Below are 13,155 nucleotides of genomic sequence, written 5' to 3' on the forward strand. Positions count from 1 at the left end.
TATTAAGTGGAATAAACCTATATACTAATTCTGAATAAAATGTAAGCCAATCGCCTCAAAGTGTTCCAGGAGTGACCAGTTAGACATCTACAATACAACCAGTTATGTCAGTAAACAATCATAGAGGTGTTACCAGACTATGTCTGTATGATGTTGCACTGCAAGTGAAAAGTTGCCTTTGGCAAGGTTGTATCATTGAGTAAAGTCTAATCATTGCATTTTGCACCCTAAAGGAGTACATTTCACTGCAACTGTAAGTTGTGCAGCCTTGGGCTGCAGGAGCCTTTGGAAAGGGTCTTGGTAACACCAGGACTCTCTTCAAGAAAAAAAAGTACTAGTTCATTTTTGAATATGTGAACTAAATATGTGAACAATCAGATCATGTATTTGAATTCTTGGTGAACCATAGATACAAATTGGGTTTGATGGGTTACACTTATTTGCATAATTTTTTGTAGCCTCATACAGAATTTAACATTGCAAGATACCAGGCAACACAAGTGCCTCTTGTCACCCCTTGAATACAAAGAGCATAATATTGCAGCAAAGACCACCCGTAAGATATCCACGTGATGCCATTTGCAGGCTAACCCCTTTGATGTAACACACTAGTTGCTAAACACTGGATGCATTATTAAATGAGTTGTGATATCTGTGGATATGTCTTCGATTAATTTTTGGTCCCCTCTCATCTATTTTTAATCAAAAATATGCTGTGCGTTTTCCACCTGCCCCACCCCTGAGCAAAGCCTTTAAGACTTTATATATCTATGCTACAGACAGATTTCCGATTCATTTCTGGAAACAGAACAATTTCCTCTCCACTATCGTTTTACTTACATGATACTTGAAAAACCTACCCTCTTTACTGTCATTACTATTCATCCCAATGGCTTATTAGTGTATGTGTAAGCATAAATGTGTCAGGGATTAGTGTTATATTTACTTATAATTGATCTGCCATTTGATAAATTTACAGTTTGTATGAGAAAGCTATTTTGTAAACTAATTTCTATTTTGTATATACAAGTATTTCTACCACTTCCGTCAAGATACATAAAATGTTTTAAAGAACTGGCTTTAGATGGTGAGTATTTTATCCTGGAAGTGAGTATAGAGTGTCAGACTCACACTCCATGTTCTGTTGGGCGAGCCCTTTTCAAGTAACTAATCCTTTAAGTTTATCCTAAGATTGGTCCACTAGTCTCCAGCAGCCAAATCCAAAATCAAAATTGTATTGGCTGGCTTCCTTTTGTAATTTGTAGTTAACGCTAAATACAGTTTATATTTATTACAACTGGTTTACTCTTACCATTCAGGTGAAACTCGAAAACTCAAGAAGAGGAAAATCGTGCTTTACCCCCTGACTATTCTCTCGAGTATCCACTGGCACATATGCTTGATCAATCATTTCCAACACTCTGGGGAATATCCTGAAGTAGTACAAGTGAAATTATGAATTCAATATCAGTGTGCATGGATGTACTTGTCTTTATGAATGCAAACTGTTTGTGACACCTGGCTGGGTGCTGCTGTTAGCACTTCGTGGTATCTGTAAACAAAACCAGCGTCTCATTCATGTATCAAGTTTATTTTGTCTTGGGCCATTCTCACTAATTCTGACACGTTTAACTCCTCACAGCAAAGTACCTAAATATAGTAACTGTGAAGTTTTCCTTACGTATATATTTTGATATGCAGTAATTCAAAGGTTTTATGTAAAAAAAAGTGACGTAATTGAAATCAGTATTTTGTCATATGAAACTACTGAAAGCATTATCAAGAAACAGTTTCACACACTGCATAGAATAAGGTGATACATCCTAGATACAATGTTGACAGTCAACCTGGAGGGTCAAGGATTTAAAAGAAATGCTGGACAAATTAAAAACTATATTAGCAATTGCTATGAGGGAAGGATTTGGCAGAGTCATTACAAGTTATTCCAGTGAGTTTAACCAAGGACAGCGGAAATCAAAGTTCAAGCCTTTGAAGTCACTCATAACTGGCTTTGTTTTCAAATTTGTGCATAAAATTTGTTTTGCAATCAGGAAGTGGGTTTCATTTTATTTTCTACCTTTTTCTTTCACTTAGCTCAAACTATACATCTTTTTAAAAGTTTTTAACTAATCTTTCCAGCAAATGTAAACATACCATGCTTTCTACTGATTAGTGTGAATCAACACAAAAGCTTTTATTATTTAGGTATACGGACAAAATACTTCACTTAAACTAAATACATACTAGTTGGTAATAAAACTGGCAAATTCTTACAAAAACAGTTTTATATCAAAGGTACATTCCCACTAAATAGGTACAAGTAGACTTACCCCTTTGAGGTTCTGTTTTTGGCGATAAATATGGAAGCATCCCTAGCATAATACAAATCCACACTACATGTTCCCATGCCACATTCATTCCCTTTTTCCCCCATTTCACTCGGGAATATGTTACTATGATTTCTACACTCATCTTCATTAACTTGAAGTACTTCATCAAAAGCAGAATCTCCATCAGTCTCACTAACCTTTCTATCACTTAAAAGTACATCTGTGAAATTAATTTGTAAATATTCACCATCTGGGATAATAACTTCTGGACTGTAATTAATTCTTGTGGATGCTTTACTAAAAGTACATCCGTTGGAAAGGGATAAAGCAAAAATGCAATGAAACAAAGAACAAGCTAAGCAAAGCAAGACAGACAAAGGGTGGAGGAAGAAAGATGCACAGTGATTGAGGTCTTATGATGCAAACCATGACTAGCTGAGAGATGTTTAAGATTGTAAGCTGTGATTGGCTTAGGCACCTTCACTTGCTATCATTCAACTTACTTTTCTTGAGGGGTCTGCCAACCTCAGTTTGACTGTAATGTAAATGATCCAAAAGTTTTGTGTTTCCCCCCCTTTGTTTTTTTCATCAAAACAATGCAAACATACAAAGTAGCAGAGTCTGTCTGCACTATTTTATGCTGTGAATAAACCAGACACACTAATGCAACAACAAACTCAAGAACTATACTTTGTCCACCCATAACTGACAGGCAAAGTTGGTGAGTATGGTTATTATAAATGTTCATGTAGGTATACAACATCTAAAAACCACACATTATTCTGGCAAAGTAAAATATAATGAATACATAAAAAGAAAATAATAATAACTGTTTTGAAACAAAACCTATACCACACTCTGTTAAACAAGAATTTTGCTGTTTAATGAAAAAGAAGCCAAAATCTCTCAGCATTAAAACTTGTATTGAAAATCTCTGGATATTGTTGCTAAAAATAGTTTCTATACAATTCATGATAAAAAAGACAATGCACATAATATTTTTTTTATACAATTCATGATAAAAAAGACAATACACAGTCATTAAAATCAGATATTTAAAACCTAACCATACTGTACACGAAAGAATAGGAAAAATAACTAGTATCTGGAGTGGAGAAAAAATGATGAAAGAATGAGGGATTACAAAAGTAAATAGGTCACACAATGCAGGAGTGTATGGATGAGTACAAAAACAGGATGGATACTATAAATGAATCAATACCGAAAAATACCATAATTCTGCAACTTTTATGAGTGGAGAACCAGGTTCATAAAATGTGAAGCTGACAATAAGTGAAATATATGCCTCTATCTATACTCTGCTGCCCGTTGCCTCCAGGAATTCCCTCATCAAGCGGGTGGCCTTGGGAAAATTCTCCATAACTGGTGAACTTCAGTGCTGCTTCTTAGCCTTTAGTACCTCATCCTTAACGGCCACTATTAATTACAGTTCATACTCTAAACAAATGATTCACGAAAACTAAATAAGTATCAAAAGTTTTTCACTGATATCTGAGCAAAAAAGATGACAAAAACTAAGCTTTAAAGCCCTGCCCTATAAAGCAAAAAAATAAGGCTGTCCAAAATACTAAATGTATAAAATATTTCATATCAGGATACATAAATCCACAACTTTGGATCATAATCATGATTTATCAAATGGAATTTTGTGAGCAGTAAGCCAAGGCAGTAGTTAATAGGCAGCCACTGACCCAGTAAATATATTACTGGTACTACCTGTCTGGGTATTGGAAAGGTTAGTGATGGCTGTAAAGTGAGCTAGCTCTTCACTGGTTGTCAGTTGCACTCTTCAGACCAAGGGAACTTGTCTTTTCTTTCTGCCTCACCCACATTCTGTCCACAAACATAAAATCACTGCTTGTACTACCTGAGACTTGACAACACTTGACTCACATGACTCATTCTTCATAACTTGATTTTTCTTGGAGTGAGCACTGTGCACTAGCCCTACTTTTAAGCAAAATGGTAGAAGGAATAGATAAAAGTAGTAGGTAGGCACATTAGACAGGAGCATTAGGTAGAAGTAGTCGGTAGGAATATTAGGTGGGAGCATTAGGTAAAAGTAATAGGATGGAACATTTGGTAGAAACATTAGGAAGTAGAAGTTGGTAGAAAAATTAGGTAGCAGTCTCTGAAAATGCTGCACTAGGGTTGCCCTCTGCCAGTGGTTTATTAAAGGTGAGGCAGTAAAAGCTAAAAAGCGGCAATGAAATTCACCAGTTATGAAGACTTTTGCTGTGGCCACCCCCCTTGAGGTAGTTCCTAAAGGGAAAAGGCATCAGAGATATTGATGGATAAATGTTATGAAAATACCTATTTGTTAACGGGACTGTATAGATACATGCATCTTGCATCCTACAGATAATGACTAAAGATCTTAGATAAATGAAAGGAAGCTTGCAGGTTAGGAAGAAACAACGTCAAGCTAACCATACATTTAAGAACTACTTTTACATTAAATCAAAAGTATTTAATAGCAAACAATATAAAAACATTCCTCCACATGGAGTAGGTGTTCTTAAGCAGGCTACATGCACTGAAAGTAAAGCCAAGATGGTTCATAGCACATAAAACATACATTTAGAGCCAGAATTGAATGTAGTTCAAACCTAAAGGGACATTCATCATGACTGGAAGGATCAGTTTGATTCATTTATGCGAGCATAAATGTTATTTAAATGTAATCAGTCGATTATTCTTTTTTTGGCACATATATGATTTTCAATCCTACCAAAAATATCATGTTCAGAAATAATTCAGTTATTGACTTTTACAATTCTTAATCAGCAATGAGTGTTATCTTAATTCACAGAATGGATGTACACTTGTTAACTATCAATTCCTGCTATTTTAATAATTCAGACACATAAACATGACAAATAAATATAATTTTGCATCAGGAATGTGCAAAGATGAAAAAGCTTGAATATCAGAAACTGAAAAATCTGAAATCAACATTTCTAATCAAGAAACTTAATCATTAAGGAAATAAATTGCAACCCAATTCTCAGAGGGATACCTATTTGCACCTAAAACTGCCCATGGAAGTGACAGCAAATGGAACCACAGGAGCAGAAATGAGTCACAGGATAAATGAGAGGGTTAATGCCCAGGGTTCAATGAGGAGAGATTGAGTGGAAAGAGGGCACTGTCTGTGAAAAGAACATGGCTCTGTTTGATGGTAAAGTGATCCTGACAGTGTTGTATGGATGCAAAATATTGGCCAAAGATGAAATACGAAGGAACAGGATGAATGTGATGGAAATGAAATGTCTGAGGATAATACTTGGTGTGATGAGGGTTTACTAAATAAGAAATGATAGGGTATGATAAAGGTGTGTTGTAAGAGTATGTATCAGAAAGCTGAAAGAGTTGTGCTGAAACTGTTTGGACATACAGACAGGATGAGTAAGGAGAGTATGAATGATCAAGTATGTATAATTTCAGAAGGGGAGAGATCAAGGAATAAGAAGATAATTAGGAAGAGGTAGAATAAGCAGGAATTCAGGGCTTCAATACACTGCAATTCTGCCAGCCATATGATGTATACACTGTAATGTACTGTACCACTATGTAATTATGTTATAATTTCTCAATTTTCAATATGTACTCCATTATTTATTAATTAATTTATTTATTTATTTATTTATTATACTTTGTCTCTGTCTCCTGAGTTAGCAAAATAGCGCAAGGAAACAGATGAAAGAAAGAATGACCGAACCTACACAAATACATAAACGCCCACACATGCACATATACATACCTATACATTTCAATGTATACATATATATACATACACAGACATATACATATATACACATGTACATAATTCATACTTGGTGCCTTTATTCATTCCCGTCGCCACCCCGCCACACATGAAATGACAACCCCTCCCCCCGCAAAGACAACAAAGGCCACATTTGTTCATACCCAGTCTCTAGCTGTCATGTATAAGGCACCAAAACCACAGCTCCCTTTCCACATCCAGGCCCTACAAAACTTTTCATGGTTTACCCCAGACACTTCACATGCCCTGGTTCAATCCATTGACAGCATGTCAACCCCGGTATACCACATCGTTCCAATTCACTCTATTCCTTGTGCGCCTTTCACCCTCCTGCATGTTCAGGCCCTGATTACTCAAAATTTTTTCACTCCATCCTTCCACCTCCAGTTTGGTCTTGCCACTTCTCCTTGTTCCCTCCACCTCTGACACATATATCCTCTTTGTCAATCTTTCCTCACTCATTCTCTCCATGTGACCAAACCATTTCAATACACCCTCTTCTGCTCTCTCAACCACACTCTTTTTATTACCGCACATCTCTCTTACCCTTTCATTACTTACTCGATCAAACCACCTCACACCACATATTGTCCTCAAACATCTCATTTCCAACACATCCACCCTCCTCCGCACAACCCTATCTATAGCCCACGCCTCGCAACCATATAACATTGTTGGAACTACTATTCCTTCAAACACTCCCATTTTTGCTTTCTGAGATAATGTTCTCGCCTTCCACACATTTTTCAATGCTCCCAGAACTTTCGCCCCCTCCCCCACCTTGTGGCTCACTTCTGCTTCCATGGTTCCACCCACTGCCAAATCCACTCCCAGTTATCTAAAACACTTCACTTCCTCCAGGTTTTCTCCATTCAAACTTACCTCCCAACTGACTTGTCCCTCAACCCTACTGTACCTAATAACCTTGCTCTTATTCACATTTACTCTCAGCTTTCTTCTTTCACACACTTTACCAAACTCAGTCACCAGCTTCTGCAGTTTCTCATCCGAATCAGCCACCAGTGCTGTATCATCAGCGAACAACAACTGACTCACTCCCAAGCCCTCTCATCCACAACAGACTGCATACTTGCCCATCTCTCCAAAACTCTTGCATTCACCTCCCTAACAACCCCATCCATAAACAAATTAAACAACCATGGAAACATCATGCACCCCTGCCGCATACCGACATTCACTGAGAACCAATCACTTTCCTCTCTTCCTACTTGTACACATGCCTTACATCCTCGATAAAAACTTTTCACCGCTTCTAGCAACTTGCCTCCCACACCATATACTCTTAATACCTAACAGAGATCAACTCTATCATATGTCTTCTCCAGATACATAAATGCTACATACAAATCCTTTTGTTTTTCTAAGTATTTCTCACATATATTCTTCAAAGCAAACACCTGATCCACACACCCTCTACCAATTCTGAAACCATACTACTCTTCCCCAATCTGATGCTTTGTACATGCCTTCACCCTCTCAATCAATACCCTCCCATATAATTTCCCAGGAATACTTAACAAACTTATACCCTGTAATTTGAACACTTACTTTATCCCCTTTGCCTTTGTACAATGGCACTATGCATGCATTCTGCCAATCCTCAGGCACTTCACCATGAGCCATAAATACACTGAATATCCTCACCAACCAGTCAACAATACAGTCACCCTCTTTTTTAATAAATTCCACTGCAATACCATCCAAACCCGGCGCCTTGCCAGCTTTCATCTTCCGCAAAGCTTTCACTACCTCTTATCTATTTACCAAATCATTTTTCTGACCCCTCTCACTTCCATTATTTATATACATCAAAAAAAGTTATGTAAATTTGTTCACAATATTCACATACATTTTCCTATTCTGCCTTGGCAGCACACACTTGATATACTATCCTGTTCAGCATTTTCATGGTACAGACAAACTAATTTGAAAATACATGGGTGACACGTAACTGTTTTCTGACTACCCTACTTGGTGCATCCAGAATACTCAAATACCCTGAACCATATGTGGTACACTCCTAGTTAACTGCCAGAGGTGTATTGTATCATACATGGCACACCAACTTTCAATTTGTTAATAAGACAATTATAAATAATCAGAATCCTCCCTCTAATAAGAAATACCAAAACTAAGCTACCAGAGCAGATCACATTTCCAACCTCCACCTCAAATATCTATGATCCACAACCAAAAATTCCCCAACAGAAATTTTAATTCCTACTAGACTGGTTGCAAGTTCCCTTCCTTCGGAAAAAAATTGTAATCCTTCCTACCTACTACTTAATCAACCTCCAAACAGCTCCTCATAATACAGACCCATTTCTCTCATGTATACCAAAGCAAAAATACTTGAAAGACTTTCCCTTAAAGAAATCCCCCCTCACATTCTACTAGTTCTTTCCACCAAGATCATTTATTAAATAACTTTGATAAAAAAACACTATCTTTCACATAATATTTGTCACAAAGCATTCCATACAGTCCCCTGTTATGCACTTGTACACAAGATCCTAGAAAACATTGAGATTAAAAACGGTGAAAAATATCCTATTTGGTCCCTATGTCCAAATAAAAACACATTACTCACTCTAATGATCATTCAGTAGTAGTTGCAATTTCAGTGCTGAGAGTGGTGATACAATTTCTTCTAATATCTTCAATGACAATAAACCAGTCACTTGGAATGTAAGGCCCAATTATGGGACTGTAAATATATCCTTCTCCTGTAATAAGAAAGGCTTACAAAATCTCATAGCCTTTTAAATAAGCTTAATGGAGAACTGAAGGGTTAGGAATAATGACATGGTAAAGAGTCAATCAGTAGGATGATGGGCATTTGCTCATCCACTGTCTACTTGGGAAACAACCACCAAATAAAATGAAGACAAAAAAAAAAATATGAGTGGTAGTCCAGCTAACTTCTTGTAGTCATATGTAAAAATGTCCCCTAGCATCACACAAAGTAATTTTATTTCAGGACCTGGGATATAATTACGCAAGATGTCATGGCTGGAATAGTCATAATGAATTGACAGTATCAATAACTTCAATAAAACTTACACTGTGCTTCAACAACATTCCTTGAGCCTTCACTTTTGTGTTGGTTTACTGTTCTACATATCTTATTTTTATACTAACATTTAAAGTATTTAAAATTCTTGGGTCATTGTTTGAGTTTATTGTAAGCAATCGGAGGTTAACACCTAACTCTTCAAGCTCTAATGGATGTGTATCATATGTATCACTTAAGATTTGGAGTATTCTAATTCATAAAGTAGTATGATAACCCTGGGGATAGGGGAGAAAGAATACTTCCCACGTATTCCCTGCGTGTCGTAGAAGGCGACTAAAAGGGGAGGGAGCGGGGGGCTGGAAATCCTCCCCTCTCGTTTTTTTTTTTAATTTTCCAAAAGAAGGAACAGAGAATTGGGCCAGGTGAGGGTATTCCCTCAAGGCCCAGTCCTCTGTTCTTAACGCTACCTCGCTAATGCGGGAAATGGCGAATAGTTTGAAAGAAAGAAAGTATGATAACCAAAGAAATGCATGATACTGATGATAACTAAATGTCTTTTAGATAGAAAAATAAAAATGGTGATTTATGAACCAAGTCACTTTTTCAATGAGAAAACTGGTTGTTGGTCAGTCTGCTCAAAAATCCTCTAAAATAATGCATACTTATAAGCTGATGCCATTAAGAGTGAGTGCTTTGGAAGAAATTGCTGGGATGAGATCCAAAAGTGGACCAAGTAATTTAAAGCAATTGTTACTCTAAATTATACTCTAAATTATTCCACACAGAATACATGTACCTTAAACTTTAAACGGTGAATTTAGATTCAATGGGTGTCCCCCCAAAAGTGGCATTTTTCCATGAAAAATTAATTCTAAATTTGACCATTTTTATTGCATTTCAAACTTTAGATGACCACAAAGTTTACTAGTCTTCAAAGTTTCCCTAAAATAATATCAGCAATGTAATACGTAAAATTGATCAAAATGGTTTTCAATACAGAACAGGAGATTTCAACAAACGAAATGTATTCCAAAAACATGAATCATGAACTTGCATTAATCAAACATAATGCTACCATAATTAATAAATATCATGTAATACTATCATGAGCCTATGAAAACAATATGCTACAGTTGCCCTCTGCCAGTGGCCTGTTAAGGGTGGGGCACTAAAGTAGCACTGGAATTCGCCAGTTATGGAGAGACTTTTGGCCATGGCTACCCCACGAGGGAGTTTCCGAAAGAAACAAGTATCAGAGTTTAGACAGATTTCATGGAAATTCTACCAAAAAAGGCAATTTTCCATAAAAATGTCCTGATTTGACCTTTTTAATTTACATTTCTACTTTTAAGTGACCCTAAGGTTTCCTTATCTGGGATTAAAATTTCTCTTAAATAAGATGTTGCATTTGATATTTAGATTTTTAACATAAAATAGGTAAGATTTGTAGAATATGCTTTTTAACTTGTGACAGAAAACTGAACAAAGCAAAATGGCAAATGTCACTAACTTATACAATATTAACATAATTAAAAATTATAATGTATGATATGTGTCAGTACTAGCAGAACATCACATATATATTAAAAAATTACCATATTTAAATTGCCGTACTTGTTGCCTGAATCACATCATCTATTTCCTCTGTAGTACATTTCCCTTCCTCTTTTAATGAACCAAACAATTTCTAGGTTTAGGCACCAAAGTCTCATAAAAAATTCACATCTCTATTCATTACTATTTCTTTATATTAGAATGTTTGCTAAATAATAAACTCTCACACTGTAAATTATGATGTTATTCTGTATATAACTGACCTAATATACAGGGAAAAAGTACACAGAGTGGTAAGAGTATAGGTGGCTCTGCTATTTATTTACATTTACGTTTACCTACATTGCTTACATATGGCAGCATTCTGCACAGTCTGGTGGGCATTTTAGAGGCCATGTGAGATGCAGCGATTAACACAGCAGATGGAAAAACTATTTTTGGATACCACGTAGAAATTGCTATTTTTGCACTAGCAGTGACATTGAAAAATGCTCATTTGCATATATATGACCGGCAGCAAAAGTGGTTAATATTCTACTTACCAGAGCCTGCAAACAGAAGACAGCTCTTTTATGGGGCTGAAGTAATTCCTACTGAATTTCTAGTTACTCAGCTTCTATGAAAGTCTTCCAAAATTCACTGAAAGAGGTGGAATTTAAAAAACTAAAAGGTAATTAGAGCAGAAATCTGAAATCTTTCTCAATCATATATCCGATACTGACATTTTTAAAGAACAAAGTTATATTTCATGTTTTGCATGATACCAGAAATAGTTTGGTAGTCTTGTCAAATGAAGACCCCTAAAGACTTCAAACAGACCAATAAAGTCTTTCATTTATATCAATTATATCAGTCATCAAAAACAATCTGTTGCTCACAAATGAAAACTTCACCACGGAGAGAGAAGAAATCAAGGTACATACACAAGCCTCGTCATAAAATGAATGTGTCACAGATGTAGGTGTGATGATGTTGCAAAACATTAATGGAAAACTAACTGCTTAAGTATTGAAGATTACAAATTGGACACTGACAATTTTAAGGCAAGGAAAATATGCCAAGTAACATTATCTCAAAGACTTATAGTAGCCCGACTAGAATAATACTGTGTGCTAACATTCCCACATAAATATGCTAAAACTGTTTTGCGAAAAAGCAGGTAAAGGTCCTTTACTTACTGTACTTTATAAAGTAAGCAAAGCATCTAAATTACTAAAAATATGGGTTAAAAAGAGTTTAACTGTATTTGTTAGAGTATACATATAAGTGTTACTGGATTCCACTTGCATGAGGTTACAAGTGGAAAGTCACCTTTGGCAAGGCTGTATCGTCAATGAAAAAAAAAGGAGTACAATCTCATTACAGAATCTCTAATTACAAAGTTCATGATTTCTCTGCTATCAACTGTAGCACAGACTTGAATCTGCAGAAGACCATAAAAAAGAAGTCCTAGGGAGATATAACAATAACACTATAATCATATTTTGCACATAATGTGCAAAATGAAAATACTGGATCTATATATAAATAAAATGCCCTGCTGGAATGATAGATTTGGTAAAGTATACAAAGTAAACTAAATGAAAAGAAGAGGTGCTACAAGAAATGTCAGGAAAACAACATAAAAGCACTGGGTCAGTGTCTAATTAGCCGACTGCCAACAAATCAAATGACATATTTTTTCAGGAAAACGTTAAATCAAATTCTTTTCATATTTCACCAACTTACCTGCATTATATGTGTAGAAATGAGGGATGAAGTATCCATCAGCTTAGTACATCAGATAATCCCAGAGAAAGCTTATCTCTGATTAAGCTGCAAGGGCAGAGGACAGCCCCCAAGCCAATGTACAGTGTGTATAAGTTATCAGTCAAGGTCTGTAATACTTTCTGCACACATGCAAAATACTGTAAGAGAATCTTATTACCAAAATCGCAGGCAATTTCCTGTGGATAAGGCATATGATAAATATAAAACTACTATTCATCCAAGTGGAAGCGGTTAGTACTGAAGAACAAGTCATACCAGTAAAGGTTGTAAGTCACCATTACCCTATTCTAGTAAATGCTGGCTGAATAAGACAGCCAGCTCTTGGACTCCATGAATTAGTCTGATTCTTGTCAATTTGATTGGACATGTGATTCATATGTCAAACCTCTCAGTTTTGTGAAAGAAAAAAAATGCATTTGTATCAAAGTAAACCAATGTACTTTGCCCTAATTTTCACATACACTGATTCAAATAATTCTGACTCCCTATGCCCAAGGCACTGATTGTATTTGGCACAGGCTAAGAGTATTAATGCTCTGTATCAGGAAGCAGCTGGACACATGACTAATATAACTCATTTTGTACAATTGGGTTCAATCCCTGGTGCATAGGTTTTATAAGTAAACCTAAAACATGGTCAGCACTGGGTGATATTT

The sequence above is a fragment of the Panulirus ornatus genome, chromosome 19 (assembly GCF_036320965.1).
Source record: "Panulirus ornatus isolate Po-2019 chromosome 19, ASM3632096v1, whole genome shotgun sequence".
NCBI classification, from domain to species: Eukaryota; Metazoa; Arthropoda; class Malacostraca; order Decapoda; family Palinuridae; genus Panulirus; species Panulirus ornatus.